The sequence below is a fragment of the Cucurbita moschata genome, unplaced genomic scaffold, assembly GCF_002738365.1.
Source record: "Cucurbita moschata cultivar Rifu unplaced genomic scaffold, Cmos_1.0 Cmo_Scf00071, whole genome shotgun sequence".
NCBI classification, from domain to species: domain Eukaryota; kingdom Viridiplantae; phylum Streptophyta; class Magnoliopsida; order Cucurbitales; family Cucurbitaceae; genus Cucurbita; species Cucurbita moschata.
The window spans coordinates 663,259-673,818 of record NW_019268587.1 but is presented as its reverse complement, the minus strand read 5'-3'; the positions used below and the strand labels follow the sequence as shown (position 1 = coordinate 673,818).

Here is a 10,560-nt window from a genome sequence, read left to right as displayed (position 1 = left end):
AAAAAAAAAAAAAAAAAAAAAAACAACAACCTTTTAATGTTATCCCATTATTTTTCATTTCTTCCTCAAAGATAATTCCACCGAAAGGAGATAATAAAGCTTCTCTATCTTTTATAGATCCACTTGTGAATCAATTCATCAACATTAGCAAGAAAGTTTCTCAAGTAAATTCTATCATCTTTAGCCGTCCAAATACAAGTTCCTACAGTTCCATGTTTGCACCTATCACGGAGCCATAAGTGCTGCGTTTCAGGCCAAAAGTGTAACACCCACTCATCGTCAACGCGATTAACAGGAGTTACCATCGACAACAATAACAAACTCTGATATCCAATCATAAAACTCAAAATATTTCTAAAAACTCAACTGACCCCCTCCTCCACCTGGAGCAGATCGCTCGGGGCGCATCACATTAGGATTCTTTGCACTACGACATACTCTGACGAGATGACCAGCCTTGCCACAGCTATAACATATCTTGTCTGCAGCATTACAAGATCCCGCATGAGTTAACCCACACTTACTACAACCTGCCCTCCCTTCACTTAAGTAAGGCCGACGATCATCTCGTTGTGGTACCGTCTGCTGTTGCGAACCCGAGGATATTTGAATAAATTTTCGTTTACCACTTGGTCGCACCTGACTGCTAGAACCCTGATTATTCCTCGGGGTGCTAGCATCTAATTTCACCGCAGCATTATAAGCCGTAACAAAATCTTGAGAAGCATGGGCAGACACGGATCCCTGTATCTCTTGCCTCAAACCTTGAATAAAGAGATCCGTCTTCTCTTCCTCGATAGCAACCATAAGAGGAACAAATCTGGATAATCGTGTGAATTCTGCCTCATACTCCTCTACTGACCTATTACCCTGTTCCAATTGCATAAAGGCTTTTCGGTTTCGCAATCTCGCTAGAGCAGGATAGTATTTCTCACAAAACTCATGTCTAAAGGCCACCCATGTGATTGGGGCTCCACCAGCCTCCATCTTCGGCTTCTTTGATTTCCACCAAAAATGGGCTGGTCCCTCCAACAAATATGTAGCACACAACACCTTATGATTCTCTGGGCAGTTGTAGAATGTAAACTTTGTTTCAATACATTCCAACCACCATTCAGCTGCCTTAGGATCAGTCCCCTTTCCTCCAAAAGTTGGCGGGGCAAGTTTCATGAAATCTCGTATGTACTCACTCTCCTCTGTCATACATCGTCGGCCATAAGTTACTACCCGCGATGCTGCCTATATCACCACAGCTGTACCAGGTACCTCTGTCAACCGTGTTGGAGGTATTACTGTCTGAACACCTACTCCTAGTGCTTCAGACACTAATGTCGTCTGGCCCGATACAGGTGCTGTTAGAGCCGCCTGGCTTCCAAGACCAGCAAGGGCTGCCAGTACCACTTGGTCCACCCGGCTCTGCACCGCCTGATCTACTCGACTCTCAATCAATGATTGTTATGCCTCCAAAGTAATCACAACAGTCGGTTGATCTCTAGATGCCGACTGAGCAGCAGGCTCCGGAACCGCCTCTGCTGGAGCAGTTCCATCTACAGGCTGCCCCTCATTTCCCGAGTCCACATTGGACGTACCAGGGTCTAAATTCTTAAATACGACCATATCTGTCACACGCATAATTAAATGGTCATCATCAATTCTTTTAAACTTTTCATACTATTCTTTCATACAATTTAATCATACATCACTTACCTAACCGAGGCGAGATATCGCTGAGCTGGACTAAAGGAATCCATACTGTCTATTCTAGACTGTTTACAGAACCTATAACCTAGGCTCTGATACCAACTTGTAACACCCGCTCATCGTCAACGCGATTAACAGGAGTTACCTTCGACAACAATAACAAACTCTGATATCCAATCATAAAACTCAAAATATTTCTAAAAACATCCAGTAAAATATTTAAAACCCGTACTTTTAAAAACTTAAAACGACCAAAGTAAATTCTTGACAACGAAAACATAATTACATAAACAGACCCAGACATGGATTCCCAGTAGTCTCTAGCTCGCTGGTCTCGTCCTCGGTTGGCCTGCATCATCTAAATCTGGAAAGAAAAGTTATAATAATTTTGATGAGTAATTAGATTACTTAGTAAGTAGCTAGCTTATCATTAAAGAGTTCATAACTAATCTTTCCAGGTGTTGTTAAGTTTTATTCATCATTGACTCCTAGTTCTCTTACTAGGGTCATCTATTCGTTAATGAGGTATCTCAGCTACCTCCAGCTAGGTTACTGACTCTCTCTCGATATGCTTATCTAGAATTTTCGGACTCGTATGTAAGACTCGCTCTCGGTCAAATACGGCCCGTCTACTAATTGCTCTGGCGGCCTGTTTATCTCATATACCAACGGTCAGGAGTACTCATGCTCCCTGACTTAGCACACAGCGCGTTGCCCAGGAACTCCGCGGGAATTAGTAGACTATCATACCCATATAAATAAGCCATAGCTCAACAACCAATAAGCATATCTTAGAGTCATAACCTTTCTATTAACATGCATAACATACTCACAGTTATTGCATGTTTTCATACATGTATCATGTTTAACACATAGAACATTCTGACAATCATTTATATCATGCTTACATCACAGGCAAGCAGTCACAATATACAATAAACACTCAATATCATCAAAGCTCATCATAACATATTAAGCTCTTAATCATGTAAACAACATACTCACATGTTGTAAAACAAGTTAAGAACTAGTTCAAAGGTCGATACGCTACTTACTTGGTTTCGAACTCCTTGTCCCCCTTGAATGTACGTTTAATAGTATTTCAACATAATTCCGTCCTATTAGACCTATATTTTATCAATTTCAACATAAGTATAGACCAATTTTGATAGGACAGGTCAAAAGGAGTCGAACGGGACAAACCGGGAGCCAAAATACCTGCTCACGCGCCCTCACGCGTCAACACAAGGTCAGGGTTCGTTTCTCACGCGCCTGATCCGCGCACAATCGCACTTCCACTCGTGGCCTCCCACGCGCCTCGCATGTCCTTCACGCGCTCGTCTTCAACCTCTCCTCCCTGCAATTTTTTTTTCCAATCTTTTTCCTTTAATACCCGTTGTGTCCCGAAGCAAAAATTTTATCTCTACCGCTAGAATTTCGTGCTGATTTCTTCTACAACTTTATAGATCTCTTAACTACGGTTCTAACAAGCCTTATTTCATAATTTATTATGCAGTATGAATCAAGATATCGAGATTTAAAGGTTCGGTGATATGGGTTTTTCTTTACCTTCAAATCACCGTCCGATTCAGATCGTGGCCGTATCCCCTTCCTCAAAGGATTCCTCAGCAACAACCCCTCTTCCTTTACCCTCGATTGATGTCCAATTTTTAAGCAACCAAAACTCGAATTCTCAAAAATTTCCTCCTCTGTTTTCTGGGTTTTTCGCTAATCACTATTCTTCATTTTTCTTCCCTTTTTAAAACCTAATCAAGGCCCTAATACGCTTCCACATCCTCTAATAATCCACTCATCAATCCCATGCCTCCAGCCTACGCGTCCGTCGCCCCTCATCCCCCTTTACAGCAGCTGCTTCGATTTTTTTCTTTTTTTATTTTATTTTATTTTATTATTTTATTATTTATTTATTTTTCTAGATTCTTCCAACGTTCAAATTTTCTAGATTTCACTGAGCGACGCATTTCAATCTATTTTTTTTGGATTTCTTTTTATCTTCCAATCGTTAACTAGAAATGACTTGGTTTCTTCACGAAAAAATGAAGATATCGAATCAACCAATTGGATGCCTTTTTTTTTTTTTTAATTTTTAGGAAGATAGAGACCATAATAATTGAGTTCAAATTTTGGAAAAAATATATTTTCTTATTGAAATTATAAATCTCTCGAATCTAATTCTGAAACAAATCATGGTCTAGTTTCAACACGAAACTGATAAGAATCCTTTCCTGGAACATCGTAGTCAAATCGAACGATCCTATAACCAAAACTGACACTCATCAATCCTCTTACTAGGACTAGAAATAAATCTTTTGCCAAATTTTTCATTAAAGTGTCCGATCGGCGTCCTCTTTACTTTCTTATTTTTCCTCCTTCCACAAAAACCCAAATTCTCCCTTCCTGACTCTTCTTTGTTTTCTATACACCCCATCCTAGACCCCTCAAATATATTTTCTTATCGAAATTATAAATCTCTCGAATTTAATTCTGAAACAAATCATGGTCTAGTTTCAACACGAAACTTATAAGAATTCTTTCCTGGAACATCGTAGTCAAATCGAACGATCCTACAACCAAAACTGACACTCATCGATCCTCTTACTGGGACTAGAGATAAATCTTTTGCCAAATTTTTCATTAGTGTCCCAAATTTTCTTTATTTGATAAATATTGAATTTTAGTTCCAAGGTTCCCTAAGGCTTCTCAAGCATTTTTTTTCCCCTTCTGCACTTGAGATTCACCCTCTATGTCAATAATAAAATCCAAAAATTTCTAAATTTAAGGTATTAAAGTAAGAGTTATATATCTGTTGTGGCTCCGGTGTTACCATTCAAATCCGTCAAGAATGAATAAAGCGTAGGCAAGCATTTCATTTTTTCAAATTTCGTTTCTTGAAATTAAGTTCTAAACTTTTAGTAGGTTCATATTGGGGGAATTTCACCCAAGATTCATACAGGAAGCTAGAGTTCATTACGATCTAAAGGCTGTATTTCATTTAATTTAAAGAAATGGTAAATTTCCTAAGTTTTAAATTCTGGACCGAATTTGCATTTTATTATTTCTTTTTGTGGCTAAAATAAACTTAAAAGAAAATACCTATGTGTACACCTAAGAAGTTACAAAATTTAGAAGAAATTAGATAGGCAATAGAAACCTCATCGTATTTCTAAAATAATGAATGTTGGCAAAAAGGGAGAAGGCATGCGTTAGACGACGTTGGCAGTAGCGAGTCTAAAGCTCAATAGGACAAGTGGCAAATGCTGAGCGGAGAGAATCGTTCAGCTACTAATTGTGACATGCATGTAGGTTAACCCGATCCCTAAACCTGGATTCGATCAAAAGCTTGCGTGTGCAACTCGTTAACCTTCGACCCTAACAAAAAATGCAACCTGAACTTGATCCAATGACTCAATGAGTAACCGAGATCTACAAAAAACCTCCATGCATGAAATTCTATGTGAAAAGCCTTTCCCGACGTGTGTAAGCGCATGTGAGTCTCATTTTGTTCGTTCGACCTCCGTTTGTCAGTTTTTTGTCTTGACTTCGATATTAACATAATTATGCTTGAATTAGGATCTACGAGAGAAATTTCATAAATTCTTGAGCTCCAAACACGTGGAATAGCTGGCACAAGAATGTAAACGTCATTCAAGTAAGTAACCACATAAACTTTAGGCAAGTAATACTTGTATAGATCGCTAGGACATGATAGCATGCGAGCATTCCTTAACTTAGGTGGTAATGTTAACGACCTCAGAAAAGCTTTCTTTTTATGAGTATGTATTGTACGTATGTCTTTTATGTATTATATGCATGATTAAAATACAAATTGAGCAATATGGATGAGTATGTTATCCATGATGGAAGAAATTACCAAAATGCCCCTATGATAAAATTTCGTATGAATGTCGTTTTCTATGCTTTCCATTGCATAGGAAATTAGAATTGGTAAGAGCGACGTGTGCTTCGCAAGCACTAGAAAATCTTGATAAGATTAGGACGCAATAGCGTGTGCAGAATCTTGATAAGGTCCATAGATTTCTAGTGGACTAAATATGATAAGAATCTTTATTATTTTTAATTTCATAATGTTTGAAATTGTCAAAGTGTCAAATTGACTTCGTCTTTCGTGGAGATTTAAGGGGATCGAAATTAAATCATGGCCACAAATGTCACTTATGGGGAGTATAAGTACCAAGAAATTGTTATGTAAAAATCAAATTCGTGGATGAATGAAATTGAGATCTCAAATTTAGACGCTTTCTTAGAAATCGAAATATCATATTTGTCATCTCTAAGTTTCAAGCAATTCTTATGGTAGAATTGCATCCGAGCCATTCAATCAAGCCTTGATTAAGTTTGATTGCGGAGTGACTCGATTTAAAACAAGGTTTCCAAATCTTGCTTCTAGATCTTCGATCGTAAGAGGTAATCTAATTCTAGCCTTATCTCTTGGTTGATCCAAATTTTGTATAAGTAGGTGTTAATTACTTGGATTCAAGTGTTCTTGCTTCAACAAAAGCATGATTTGTTGGATTGAGGATTAGCGTTGCTTTATCAAAATACCGTAGAATAGTGAGCGGTGATAAAAAAATCTAGACCTGTGTTTACCCAAAGAATTGATTAGAGGCCCCTAATAAAATAGCAGATCAATACGACTCCAAAGAATGACCAAGGTAACTATTTAGACTATGAGATGCGTGAATGCTACGCTATCTTTAGACCCTCCAATCCCTTTCCACTAGAATATTAGTACTATTGAGCTAAGCACATGCTAGTTAGCGTAGTTTGAGCTTCTATTCCGCTGAATGGCCAGTGGTCTCTTGAATACGGGCACTATGTTGTTAACCTATTCCTTAAAGAGGGAGTGTGGGATAACATGAGATAGCCTAATTGCTGGCTAATGCAGAAGTATCACATCCCCCAAATACAGGTGACTCTCTGGCCCTAAGGAAGAAACCAACCAACCTCTTTTCAAAGATGTTCATACTAGAAATCACCGTATTGCCTGATTAGAATTTTATGAGGACGTGCCTCAACCTAGGTATTCAATCCCTCACTGCATAAGCAAAGCAAGTTTCCATGGTCAAAGAATAGAAAGATGGTACAAATAAGTAAGAAAAGGTATCATCTAGGCTGTTACTTCAACTTCCTTTTACACTTTCGTAAAAGTACTGTCGAGCCATGCCTAGGCCAACTAGGATTGTGTGAACGATAGTTCATTTTGATTATCCTGCATAGTAGATCCGTCAAAAGAGGGGACGTAGGATTATGAGGGTAATCTTAATAGTTGACAAGCATAGGGGATCACTTCCCTAACCTTGGGTGACTAGATTGTCCTGTGGGTAGGGTTCGCCAACCAACCTCCCATGGATGATGAAAGCAGCCTAGCACTTACCATGCAATCCCAATTAAAATTTAGGCATGTATCTTTGGTGCAATGCATATCTTTGTTCATTTCATACATTACATAACCATTTCTTATCATTACATAAGGTGAATGTACTCTATGCTACCATACTTTCATAATATGTCACATTCGCAATTGCATAATAAGTAAACATGAAATTACAAAACGTAACATTTGTCATCATAACAACACGTCATAACATAATATGTAATTATAGAAATCACAAGGGACGACACAAGCAAGGGCCACTAGGCATCCGCCACTCGTGCTTCAAACAATTCATTGAACCAAAACAGTAGTGAAGAAACTTACCAAGGTAGCTAAGTTGAAGTCCCTAAATCGTACTTGGAGCTAGTTCAATTTTTCCCCTTGAAATCCAAGTAAACCTATGCGAGTTCACGATACTTAATTAGCACAAATCGAGCAAAATGAAATACGGATGAAAATTCAGAATACTGTTAACATAATAGAAAAGAAAAATAAAAGAAAAATACAAGAAGACAAAGGAAGAAAAAGGAGATATTGTAAAGCCAAACCGTTAACGAAAAAGAATAGAATAGAATAGAAAAAACAAAAAGAAGAAAGAAATATGGTAAGAAAATTTAAGGGAAGACGTGGGAGCAAGAATTGATTAAAAAAAAAAGGGGAAATTTAAAGAATTAAAATAAATACGGTTAATTTTAAAAATACATAGATGAAATTTAATAGAGTAAATGGTGAACATAATTAAAATTAATAGAAAATGAAGTAGATGAAAAAGAGGAAATTTAATAGAGAAAAAATTAAGGATTTTGTAAGCATTAAAAGATAAAACGGAAGAAATATCATGTCAAGAAACTCCATCAAATTTTTTCTAGTAACAATATCTTCCCTAAAAAAGTAATAATAGAAAATAAAATATTTAATGAAAATGGAATTTTATATATATATATATATATATATATATATATATATATATATATATATATATATATAACCCTCCAAGACTCGGCTCATAGAATCTCTAATGCTCACATGATGTCTAACACATTGACCATTGTAAAATTTAGAAAATTGAAATAAAAAAGGAAGTAGATGAAAAAGAGGAAATTTAAAAGAGAAAAAATGAAGGATTTGGTGAACATTAAAAGATAAAACCAGAAACTCCATCAAATTCTGTCTAGTAACAATATCTTCCGTAAAAAAAGTAATAAAAATATATGGTTAGGTTATGGGTAGAAAGGGATAGGATTTTGATAGATTGATAGAACGATAGCGTTAAGATACGTTCCTGTAACGATATGATTAAGGTACATTCATGAAACGATATCACTGCGATAGGTATAAGAATGTTAAGGCTATGATAAATTAGGGAAGAATATGACCATGAAGTGTTTACGATACGATATGAGTATGATACGACACCTGAATTACAGATATATATATATACACATTGTGATATGATATGAAAATGACAAGTGATAAATGACATGTTTATGATTTGATATATTGTGATGGTATATGTAACACCCGAACCCCAACGAGAAACTTAAAACCTAAGTTTTCTCCTGAACGTCTGAGATTTTATTGAGCATCTTAGAGACTGAATTTTAAGATGAGGTAGAAGAAAAAAATGTTTAGAAATATCTCAGGATCTCAAGAAAAATATAAAAAGAAAAATGGTGAAAGTCAACCCAGGGATAATTTGGTCATTTTGTCATCTTCCTCCTTAAGAACCTCACATGGAGGTTAGTAAAAGATAAATAAAAGAATAGAAATAAAAAGGGGAAGGAAAGAGAGGAAAGAAAAAGAAAATAGAGAGAGAAAGAAGGTTCTAAAGAAAAGGAGAAGTAACCGCTCCATCCCATCTGGCCACAAGGAGTCTGATTCCAGTGAGATTTCTTCACAAATCCTTCGCAGAACCTATAGGAAGCTTTCTGGACCCTTGAATCATTCAAAACTGTCAAGGAACGAAGAAAATCTGTAGGTAAATTCTTGAACATTTGTTTTCGGATTTTCCTCAGATCTATGAGAAATATTGAGAGTTAGATTATGATATTTGAGTATGTTAATTCAGAGAAGATTACACTCTTAATCCGTGAAGGAAGTCTTGATCGATTCAGATCAGAAATAGGAGTTCCGGCTTTCACCAAAGGATGTAAGTATTGATAATCTTGCCAACTTTGGACCAAGTTTATTATGTCTGTAGTTAGAAATAAATTACAAGAAAAATATCTATATGTAGATGGATATGAGATCTATAAATCTCGTGAAGAAATCCCGTTAATCCGAGCTGTGTAGAAAGAAATACAAAAATGCAAAGAAAATAGAAATAATCAGTTTTATGGAAAATTGCAGAGATGAGAGGAAGAAGACGAACGATGGAGGGACGCGTGTCAGGAAAGGAGAGTGCCGCGTGTCACGGTCATGCTCGTCCAGGGCATGTTGCCCATGGCCGCATGCCCATGACAAGCCAAACCCTTGTCATGTCTTTTCATTCTAGTGTTTTTCCTTTTGTAATTCTAGGGCACATGACGCCTCAAAAATATCAAGTCTAGGCCTGCTAGACTTAAAATGGCTCAGAATGTACTATACGGGGATATGACTAGTTGTCAACTTCTCCCTACCCAAGGTTATATATGCTAAGCCGTTGTTATCTTTCTCTTGTTTGCTTATATAACGTCTCTTTCCAAAATCTCTCTTTCTAAAATCTCTCTCTCCTCGTTTTCTAAAACCTTCTTTTAAAATCGAGGCTAGAGGCTCGATCATACGTCGCTTGGCCGTAGGCGACGCAAGAACAATTGGCTTAAGCTCACTTGTCGCTGGAAAGTGAGTGCCACACAATCGCTAGTCCGCTGCCTTCGAAAGCGCGATTGTGTCAAGTGGTATCAGAGCTTTGTTAGCTCCGTAACATCAAAAAGACCGAGATCATGTTGACGACAAAGTCGACACTCAAAGCACAAGCCGACCGACTTACACTAATAGAGGAGGAAATGCTGTTCCTCAAAGAAGTCCCTGACACTCTCCGGTTCCTAGAAAAGTGGGTGACCGAACTGAGTGAGAAAGTCGTAGAAGTCGACGCAATGGGCAACCGCCTGGATGGGTTGCCAATCGCAGAACTGATGTTTTAAGTGACCTCGCTCGAAGAAAGAGTTGCTCCTACGAGCAGCCCAAAACCGTCTGGTAGTCTAGATAGCTCTGTCGCGCACAAAGAGGGACATTGCGAAGAGTTCAACGTATTACAAAATACAATGATGAGTTTGTTCAATGGATTAGCTAATGAATTCAGAACAACGATCGACGACCTCCAAGAGAGGATGGCCGCCATGAGCACTCGAATTGAAGTGACCATGAAAGCCGTGGAGGGCGTCACGGCTGGGAAAACTAATGCAGGATCCAACAAACTAAGGTTCCCAGACCCTAGAGCCTTCAAAGGGAATCGGGACTCCAAA

At 37.7% G+C, this 10,560-nt stretch overlaps 1 long non-coding RNA gene across 1 annotated transcript in view; it reads left to right on the top strand.

Moving 5' to 3' along the window:
• The window catches only part of LOC111438110, a 41,428-nt gene extending 31,910 nt beyond the window's left edge, over positions 1-9,518 (top strand). Inside the window, exons 2-3 of the long non-coding RNA XR_002709611.1 lie at positions 9,186-9,266; positions 9,467-9,518. This is a non-coding gene — a long non-coding RNA (uncharacterized LOC111438110). The remainder of the gene's footprint in view (positions 1-9,185; positions 9,267-9,466) is intronic.
• Positions 9,519-10,560: the final 1,042 nt, after the last annotated feature.